This window comes from Tasmannia lanceolata, unplaced genomic scaffold (assembly GCF_043159265.1).
Source record: "Tasmannia lanceolata isolate RefF3 unplaced genomic scaffold, GAP_Taslan_0.1 ptg000008l, whole genome shotgun sequence".
In the NCBI taxonomy this organism is placed as follows: domain Eukaryota; kingdom Viridiplantae; phylum Streptophyta; class Magnoliopsida; order Canellales; family Winteraceae; genus Tasmannia; species Tasmannia lanceolata.
Genome location: NW_027518685.1, coordinates 33,996,830 through 34,007,608, shown reverse-complemented (window position 1 = coordinate 34,007,608; position 10,779 = coordinate 33,996,830). Strand labels below are relative to the sequence as shown.

At 37.5% G+C, this 10,779-nt stretch overlaps 1 long non-coding RNA gene across 1 annotated transcript; it reads right to left on the bottom strand.

The window, feature by feature from the left end:
- Positions 1–1,127: 1,127 nt before the first annotated feature.
- Positions 1,128–8,146, bottom strand: LOC143883580 (uncharacterized). Its single transcript, XR_013252430.1, has 3 exons — positions 6,926–8,146; positions 1,996–2,127; positions 1,128–1,879 (listed from the first exon to the last, which is right to left on the bottom strand). It is a non-coding gene; the product is annotated as an uncharacterized LOC143883580 (long non-coding RNA).
- Positions 8,147–10,779: the final 2,633 nt, after the last annotated feature.

Sequence of the window (10,779 nt, the reverse complement as noted above, 5' to 3'; positions counted from 1 at the left end):
CCAAGTTTTCAGTCTAAAAGACCACTTGTCTCAACTTTTGGTTGCACTACTTGCACTCGAACTTTGGAATTCTTCGCTACTGAGGAACTCTTTCTGTTTCCATTCAACTCAACTTTTCATGGGAAGTCTTTGCCTCTGACTAGATTGCATCTTCAAGTTTTCAATCCAGCAAACCGCTACCCTTACTTTATATAAGCCAATCTCTTTGGTTATTGACTTAGAAAGAAAATGACTTTATCTAGGCCGCCTTTTCGGGTTTTCAACCTAGTGGGTCTTTAGATTCTCGTTCTTTTTTCTGTTTTTCTTTTCATTCGCCTCGAACCTTTGCTTGTTTCACCAGAAAGACTTTCTAGGTGGGCTCGGGTTCAAAAGGGTTGAATACCTAAGGTTCTAAGGATTTGGACTGAATCTGATCTAGCCAGACTACCTATGTACCCCAAAAATGGAGGATCAGATCTGCGTAAGTTCGCTTTGGGGTTTTTCAAAGAATGGTTTAGGATTTAGCTTCAAAAAGATGAAAGGGATTTTATTCCAAGGTTTGACCGAACCTGAATTAATCATGTTGCCTACGTACCCCTGAAGAGGTGGGGATCAGGTCCGACGTAGTTCGGGTGCATAAATGCCCCCGATTTATAACATGGTTAGAAGAAAAAAATATGGTTTGATTTGACTTTTTGGCCCAAAGGGTTTACAAATGGATTTTAAAACATTAGGATTTTGGCTATAAAACTTCAAACGCCCAATGATGGCCTTCCAGTGTATTTGATGTACAAGCTCTTGAATGCTAAAGTTCAAATGGCTTTGAATAATTTTGCCAAGAAGTCTAGCGGTATTCTTGGACAAGACTTCAACCACGGTGTTCAACTTAAAGTTATACTCATTTCAAAGATCTTCAATTGGTACTCAAGATTCTATAACTCCTTGTCTGAAAATCTTCTCTCAATATCTCATTAGCTCCACAGGATGTCTGATGCTTATCTCTTTAAAATTTTACTCTTCAATTGGATGTTTAAAGCCGATGAAGTCCCGTTTTGCTCAACGACAGGGCATTCCCCTGGTTTATCCTTATAGGATCAAGCAAGACTACCTCAAACTCCTATAAACAGGTTTATCAATTCTTTGCGCTCCTCGGGAGATAAAGTTTTGCCAATCCATCTTTCCCGAGTTTTGGATTTCGATACCACTATCGATAGTTTTGATTTCTTCTTCAAGTGGCTATGCTAGACGCTCTTCCTCTAGTTTGACCTTTTCAGATCTCAAGGGGAATTTCGTCCGCAATCTCATCCGAGAAGGGTGTATTTAGTTATTTAAACATTAGATCTAAGAGTGAATCATAGAGTATCAAAGATACGAAATCAACTATTTTATTGAATTGAAGACTGTAAGTACATTGATGACTTTTGACACACCTCAATGGGTTCTACATTGAATTTTAACAAAAAAGCTAAACACTGACTCTGAACGAGAAAGACTGATTGACACGATATATATTTTTTTTGACATCGATACAATAAGACTTACCAACTCTGAGAGAAGAAAGTTGGTGTACATTCAACAAAAGACAAATGTAAAAACACAGGACACTTCTTCGAAGGTAATAGATTGGCACTGAAAGTTCACACGTAGTATGCCTTCCTCCATGACAATAATAACTATAGAGTTCGATCCCGTAGTAGAAATCTCAAAAAAGATAATTCCACAAGGTCTAGGGTAAATGAGGCAACAAAAGGCTAATGTTGACAGTGTGGGTAAAGCAATAGACTGCCTGGATCAACTATGATTGGAAGTGGTCAGTCTTTTGAAAGAATGGTCTTTCGCTAAACATAGACTCTTGATTTGGAAGCACACACACTAGATCAATAGTCATGGGATAAAGATTCTGAACAAATAGAGAAAAGAGTAATCTTGAACACATCAACAGGTATTTTATTCTGAAAATCAAAGAAATACTGTCTATGAAGGTTAAAAAAAATAGACAGTGATAATATGACCTACATCAACAGGGTCTCAAGGAATTCTCAATCCACTCCTTTAAGTCTCATTTGAGTATAAATGTTCTTTTGGGAATGAAAGAGTCAGGAACGATAAACATCCCTGATCTAAATAAATTTCGATCTCAGCGATAATCTGCACTCAAAGAATACAGGTAAGATCAAGCTTTCACATTAATGATTTCGATATGATCCAAGGGTAAAAGATATATGATAGGTAAACATGGATCAATGAAAAATCAATGGCTCAGATAATAGACCAAGGGCATAAGAATTACAAAAGTAGGGTCAAGGACCAGATCTAAAATCTGAATGATGGATATCAACAACTGTACGATCAATATGATCAGAAATGATAGACCATGGTCATAAGGACAGCGAATGAGCTATCGGCCAGATCTAAAAACAAAACAGGTAGACAGGGAAGGATCAATCCTACTGAGTAATGTATACATAAGATGAATTTATGATACAACAAACAGGTGAATACATAATCACAGGGTAACAAATAAATTCTGACCACCAGAAAAATATGTACAGGCCACTATCCTAGTGAAATTAGAAATATACAAATACAACTGATTAAATCGGAAGCTCTCACTAAAAGTGGGTCCTAAACTAATCAAAGCTATACATGGGGATCAAAACAAGGTAAACTTACTCCAAAGGATAGCAATCATGCTCAACATGTTTTGGATAAAATCCAGCAGCATAATAGCTATACGAGGAAGTCAAGGTCGAGACTAAGTAAACTGATTCTAGAGAATAGCAGTCATGCTCAAAATAAATTGCGAAAAATTCGGCAGCATAACGGCTAAACAAGAAAGTCAAGGTAAGGTAAACTCATGGTTTAACTAACTCAAGAAGTAGCGGTCATGCAAAAATATTCTGGATAAAATCTGACAGCATAATGACGCTAGACAAGAAAGTCAAGGTAAGGTAAAGTCATGGTTCTCCTAACTCTAAGAGATAGCGGTTATGCTCAAAATATTCTGGATAAAATCTGGCAGCATAACAGTTATACAAGGGATCCCCATAGCTCAATCATAGGTATATGAATGATGGTGGCCAGAGAAAGGAGATCAACTGAAGGACTGACCAAAGGTGAGAGCATACAACAACGGGTGAAATTCTATAATCAACAGATCAAGGACTAAACCTGGCCAAGGTAATGGCGATCAAAAGCCACTAACTAGATCTAGATCTGAATATGGAATGGATATAACCGATTGAATCGAATAAGGAACTCTAACTAAGAGGAGGACCCTAATATATATAATTAGTATATATATAGGTATATATACATACACACAAGTCCTAACCAGGGGCACCAGCCCTAATTCTAATCTAGCTGAGTCAAGAAAATCTCGACTCAAGACTGACTAATGAGTGTACTAGGACCGCACTGTAGCCATGTAAAATGAGCTACTCTAGTCTACAAGTAGGACAAAGCTCCTAACTCTAGGCTCCACATGTGTAAGCAACACACGTTCGACCCTATATGAATGCAATATACTTATATAAACACGGGTACTTCCTAGTTGGATTTCACTAGGTCAGTAAGTATATACATAATATATAAAACAAAGTAGGGCTCCGGACTCAATCTATCGGGTACTATGCGTATGAACCATACTTAACATGTATAACACAAGTACGCCCCATGTTATACATAGTATGCCTCATTGCTCATCGGCTGCTGTAGACAAAAGTACGCCCAATGTCTACGGCTGCAGCACCGGCGCATAGCTTGAAAATAGATCCAGCAGTTCCGTTAGGGTAATGACCTCCCAGTCTGGTATGCACTGTATCTATCTTCTTAGAGCCAAGAATAATGAAAAACAATGAAAAAAGTAAAGAATAAACAATATGATAACATATGATGTGCAGTGTGTGAATCCCTTGTTTTAATTATGCACCTATCTGGTGCCCCTGGATTCTAACGATAGAGTTCCCATTTAAAATGATTTTAGCCCAAATTTCTCCAAAGTTCGTAAAAATGGCATTTTTATAGAGTTAGGCAATGTTTGAAGAAGTCTCCAGCAGAGTCGCCACCCTGTGGACCACGATCCGAGAGACGGTGAGGGAACGAGTCCCTAACACTCTCTGGATCATCCACGTGTGAAGGAGAGCTCTGTCAAGGAACTCTCAAAACGGATGCCACCCTCATAGCATAGCACGAGTGGCGATATAAAAAGAAAGAGATATGTCTTGATCCGGAGCCAAGGCTCGAAACCAAGACATACCCAAAATAAACTCAGAGTCGCCATCCATGGATATGCCATGGAACCCTAAAATCAAATCCTCTGTGCAATGGATAACTAGAAATATATATTGGTTCGTGCCTAATTACGAATGGAGAAGGTCTGAAGAGCACCCCCAATTCGTCCGAGTGCAAGCACTTGGTCTCTTATGCCATTTTTATTAACTCCAAAGAAGTTTCGGTAAAAATCATGTGAAATGGGAACAAATATCCCCGAGTGAACGTCTACCTAATCATGCATGACTCGGGGATGAAATAATAAGCACGCAAAAAATAAGATAAAAGATGTGTCACCTAATGACAACTAGGTTGTGAGTGACATGCCTAACTGGTGTCTAAGTTCTGGTGGATGAACACATGCATGCTACAGCTAAAGGCATATGATCAGTACAAGAAAGTAAGAGAACATAACAAAACATACAATAACAAAACAACAAATCCTAAGACTCTAAATGATTTACCCGAGTCTTCGGATGGTCTGATGTTCATCTAAAGAAGCCTACATATCCCCACCTCCACAAGAATCAGAGTCACGTAGTTTTTCGTGCCTATTCTAAGCTATGATGCCTAAGACACCTATACCTCTATCCTAGACTCGATCTAAAAGACCGGACCAGTTATTAAAGTTTCTTGTACGATTATTTAAATTCCAGTGAATTGTGGATTTTAGGACACCCTATATGTCCTAATTAAATGCAGATTAACCCTAAGCAAATGCAGGTGGTTCCTACAACCTATGTGTAACTAGGCTGCGTTTCCTAAGGAAAACAAAGGGTGGACTAACGTATCCTACTCTAGTCATCATTCGGCGATGTGGACCGCCGACTGACTGGACGGAGGCGTTCCTATAACTCTATGACAGACCCCTAACTCTAAAACAAGCACACAACAAACAAATAAACAAACAACCTATCAAAAGAAACTCCTAACTCTAAAAACTCTCTATCTAGGAGAAACTCCTAACTCTAGAGGAAGATCTTTTGAAAACAAGGTTTTAAAGGTTGCTTATTCAAAAAGATTTAAAATGCTATTTACAAAAGTTTGGCTGGACTTGAGATATGGATCCCAAGCTGCACTACGTATCTCGTGGAAGAGGATCAAGCCAACGTAGTTCGAAACGAACTCTCATAATTACTACTTCTAAAATACTAAACACTTTAGGCTTTTTTAAGATTTTTTCAAATATTTTTGATGTTTTAAATTTCTAATGTTTTTGGGTTTTATATGTTTTAACATGTTTTTGAATTTTAAGGTATTTCAATATTTTTAGATTTTTAAATGTTTTAACATGTTTTTTTATTTTAAATTTTTGATTTTACCCTTTTGGTCAAAGACCGGAGGGAACATACAAAGCAAAACCCTAGGGCAAATAGGAGAAACCCCTAAACCAGGTAAACTAATGATCAAGGATAAAGACAAAAATCTAAAACCAAAAGATAAAGCTCTAATGAGACTGTGCTAGTCCTTAACAAACAAGAGTGATGACAACACTAAGGAGAAGCTCCTAAAAAATAACTATAGAAAAGGGAGAAATGAGTCAAAGACTCTCTAATACCGCTATCAAAGGACGGGTGAATCAAAGACTCTCTAACAATGCCATCCAAAGGACGAGTGAGCCAAAGGCTCCCTAATACTACAACTTAAAGGAGGAATGAGTCAAAGACTCTCTAATACTACCACTAAAAAGGATAAATGAGTCAAAGACTCTAACACTCTATAAAGGGAGACAAATAAGACATAGCATGTCTTTTAGCTCAAAAAAGAGACAAACCAGGGAGGTTCTATAAATGAGGCACTGTATGCCTCTAATGGGAAAAGGCGGGCTCTAAGCAACGAGGCTTGTTCCCAGAGGGAAGCTGCCTAGCGAGACAAATCATGTCTCCTAAAATGGAACTCACTAATGAGACCACAATGGTCTCCTAAATGAGGGGAAAAAATCTATCTAAATGTATCTAAAAGACTCGTAAAGTCTACTATACAAAGGAGGGGAGCTCTACTTGGACATGAGCGAGTCCCCTAAGGATGGGCTTGGGCTATCGCCTTCATCACCCAAAATGAATCCTCAAGATTTCAACCGCAACACCTATAATTATTACCAAAAATGACTTCACGAAAATCGACTTTTTAAATGATCCCAACAGTGCTTTAAATTCTCAAACTAGTCGGAATGAATTTGATCCAAATGACATCCACAAGGCAACCCTACAGATTAAATGTTATCATCACAACTAAACAAGATTCATGAAACAAACTACTCAAAGTCGGACAATCAATCATATATTTCTGACTGCATATATAGAGATTCTAAGAATTCAAGTCAGAGATCAATCAAATTTTGATAAATTTGGTAGCAGCCACTTAAAACAGGATAGAATAGGAGGAATTTTCATCTAACCACTATTAAGATCCAGGGATTTAGATCAAAGAATATGAGCTGACTCCCTGGATCTCCCACAGATATGCACTTTGTTATAAAAGGAGAATTCGAAATGGCAAACCAGTCCATGAAAATTATATACGACTCTTATGCCTAAATGCACAGCAACAGGGGAATCAAGGAAAAGCTTAGCAAATCATCCCATTGAGCAAAGAATATATGAATGAATCAACCAAAGAAATGAACATCAAACCATGGAAAACAATTAGATGAACAGAATAGATCAGAGCTTACCATCTATATGACTTTCTCTTCTTAAGAAATTGGCTCTACGGTCCCTCACTGAATGATGTAGAAACTCTTCTTCGAAACTTGAAATGGCACCTTTCTTCTTCGAATGATGATTCGGCGGGGAGCTTGGGAGGCCGGTGTTGGAGTTCCAACAATGGCCGACTCCCTCTTTCTGCTTTTCTAAAAAAAAATGGGAAAACCCCCTTTTGCTATAGCTCCTTTCTGCAAGAAGAATCAAATGGGTTTGAGGTGGATCTTGACTGATAGAAGGTTGAAAATGGAGATGGTGGGGCCGGAGGAGATGGCCCGTAAATGGAGGTGGCCAGCCAGAGATGGAGGCTCGTTGGAGGAGGGTTTGGAGTTGGAGATGGAGGAGGAAATGGGGTTGAATATGGGTTTTAATGGTAGTGGGAAATGAGGAAGGTGATGTGGGTTTTGAACTGGTTGTAGCTCGGAAATGGATTTAATAGCTTGGAAAATGGGTTTAATAGCTTGGAAAATGGGTTTAATGGGGTACGCGGCTGGGATAGTAGTGGTGGCGGGAGGAGTAAGGGAGAGGGATTTGCAGAGTCGTAATGGGGAAGATAGAGGTGATGTAAGAGTGTGGGACCTCGATCCCGCGAGAGGGGTGGGGCACGAGCCGCCACGCTCTCTCTTGGTCTCTCGTACCCACGCGATTGGCGTGTGCTTGTTAGTATTGATTTTAATTCGTCTTTTATGTGAACTTGGGATCACTAAGGCAATCCAAATTCCACACAAAAGAGACTGACAGAGTCGCCACCTAGATGTGGGATCTAGGACCCATAATTAACCAGAAATCTAGACTCGCTACCTGGTTACAAGAATGGAAGGTATGGGGATTTATCCACCACATGCATTATTCCTGCCCGATAATCGGTCTTCAATTCCAAAAGTTAACTCTTTTAAATTTACTTTAAATGGCTCATTCAACTCTTTGTTAATGTGCTATCTATGTGACATGCATCTTAAAATCTAATTTCAATGTGAATCCTAATGTGTATCTTGATTTCTTAATTTGTCTGGATTCATTCTAAGTGAAAGTTCTCCTAAAATTCTAATTTCAAGGAAATCCTACATATTTTAAGTAAGAATTCATAATCAAATAAATATACAAAACCCCACATTTGTTGTGGAGCCGACTCGTAGTTGGTATGCCATCAGACATCCAAGCTGCCTACGTACCCAAGCCTCACTGGGATCAGAGTCGACGTAGTTCGGTGCACCTAATCTAAGCTACTTATGCCTAACTCAACTAAGACACCGATCTAGACTGATTTGACTGTTTCAACAGTTTTAAGAGGAGTTATTTAATTCAAGTTGAGGATTTTATTATCCTAGAATTTCATCTAAGATGCTATATGATTCTTATCTAAATGCAAGTTGTTCCTTAGACTAATGCAGGTTAGCCTACATCCTAGTTTACTAGGCTTGTCCTAGGGAAAGATTGGGTGACTAGTGTAACTAGACCTATGGCACGGTTGCTATCCATAGCAAACGTCCGTGATGAGGCTGGACTCCTAACTCTAGGACTCCCTAAAACCTAAGACTCCCTAAAACCTAGGACACGACCTGACACAAGTGTTCCTAAATTGGGCTCTAATGGTTCTTATGACGGAAACCGTAATCCAACGGTTCCGAAAGACACAAAGTAAATCGATTCAAGTTCTTGAGGTTAATTAATTTCAGATTTCAAGGATTTTCGGTTTCTGGATATTTAAGGAATACCAATGGTTCTAGGGTTCACCAATTTCAGCCTCGAATGGCATCCAAGGAAGGGAATCGTGCGCTCTTTCCTTGTGCAATTTAATACTTAGGTTATAGCATCTTATTGCCTGGCATATCTCAGGATTTCCGTGGACAGTGAACCTCGGAGCCAACAACACGCAATAGCTTAAATATTCAAATTGTCAAAGATCGAGTGCAATTGGGATACGATTATGGATGCACTGGCCATTTTTCCAGGGAAATCTAAAGACCCTAAAATTTCTGTTTTAATGGATTAAGGATTTAATATGTGACAGAGATTTAAGGTTCTTTAGAGATTTTTAGATGATTTTCAATTAATTTCGGATTTTCAATGAATTTTATCAATTTTAAACATATGAGTGATTTTTACAAGTGGAACTGTTGCAAACAAATTCGAAATGAGTTGAAACTTCTACAGTAACAAGATATGATGAAATGTAGCTTACTGAAAGATTTTTACAGATTTTTACATTAAAACTCATATTTAATTTTGATTTAACAATTAATATACCAGATTGCAAAAATAACACAGAAACTACTAGAAATAGAAATCTAAATTTAATGACATTTCTTCCGAAATAAGATATGAGTAAATATAGCATGCTCTGAGATTTTCATGAATTTTGGAAACTATTTACTATCAGTTTCGAATTTTTCAATTTTCAGACCAGATTATGAATTAACACTACATCCCATATGCAATAAGATCTAAATCACTTGAAAAGTTTACAGCAACTAGAAATATGAAATATAAGACTACTGTAAAAATTTTGGGAATTTTATCTATGATCTGATGTCTGTAAAAATTCTCCCAAAATATGATAATTTTCAAAGAAAGCATATGATAATATACCAAACCAATTCCAAAAATTCTCAAAAATTCATGGTAGAATATACCAGTATCATATTATTTTCCCAAGAAAGTCCATTAATTTTCGAATCTGTTTAGTATATAATTTATTTTCCTTCGTCAAAAAGATATTTTTGAAGAGTTTTCTATTTTTAAAACACGATTTTCGAGAAAATTACGACTCCGGAAAACGTCCTTTAATCTTGTTCTGATATGATGAACACAAGAAAAATTTTAAATTCCAAAAAATAGATCATTCTGAGATAGCTATTTTTTCGAATTTTGTAATTTCTCAGCCATTATTTTAAATAAAATTCCACTCATCACTCAAATTTTTGAAATTCTTTGATTCAATGTCCGATCCAATCCGATGGTTATTTTATTCTATTTAAATAGATCAGTGTATTAAATTTCGGGACGAATCGGAATTGAAACACTCATGTAGATCTTGATTTTGAGCACACACATATAATATTGAATTAAATTCAATTAAATGTAAACTCGTGCAAAAATACATAAAAAAATATCAAATAATCCTGAAAAAATCTGAGAATAGTGCACCTACCTGTGATGGGGATTTTGGGTATCCTTTGAATAGGACAAGATTTGAAGGCGGGGATATGAAGGATTTCTCTAGTAGTTTTCTTTGAGTCTTCTTCCTCTTTTTTTCTCCTTTTTTGAAAGAAGAGAGCATGGGTATTTATAGGTGAGGGATGAGCCAGGTTGCCATCTTTAGGGCCTAGAGGTGTAGGGTGGAGATTGAGTGATGAAAAAAGGAAGGGGAAAGAATGGCCAAGATCGGATTTTTCTAGAATATTCTCCCTCTTCTTTGGCATCTTCCATTTAAGCCATGGCTATGTTAAAAATGGCAGGCACTTATGCGGCTAGGATCAAGTACTAAAGATTTAGGAACAATTCAAGGTCCAAGATGATGCCATTTGTCCTTGGAATCTTTGTAGATTTTGGAAGCAAATTTCAAGGTAAGGGAAATGTCCAATTTGGTTGCCTTTGTAGAGAATGGCAACGATTTGGATGGTTGCGATTAACTGCAATCTCCATGTGATCGAAAGAACGGGCGAGATCGGGTCTCCAAATATCCTGAAATCTTTGCAATGATATGGAATAAGATTGGGTGGTTGAGATCAATTTCGATCGAAAGAATGGACGAGATGATGCCTCCAAATCTCCTAGAATCTTGTAAAAGATTTTTCAAATATTTTGAATGTAAAAATCGAAAAAC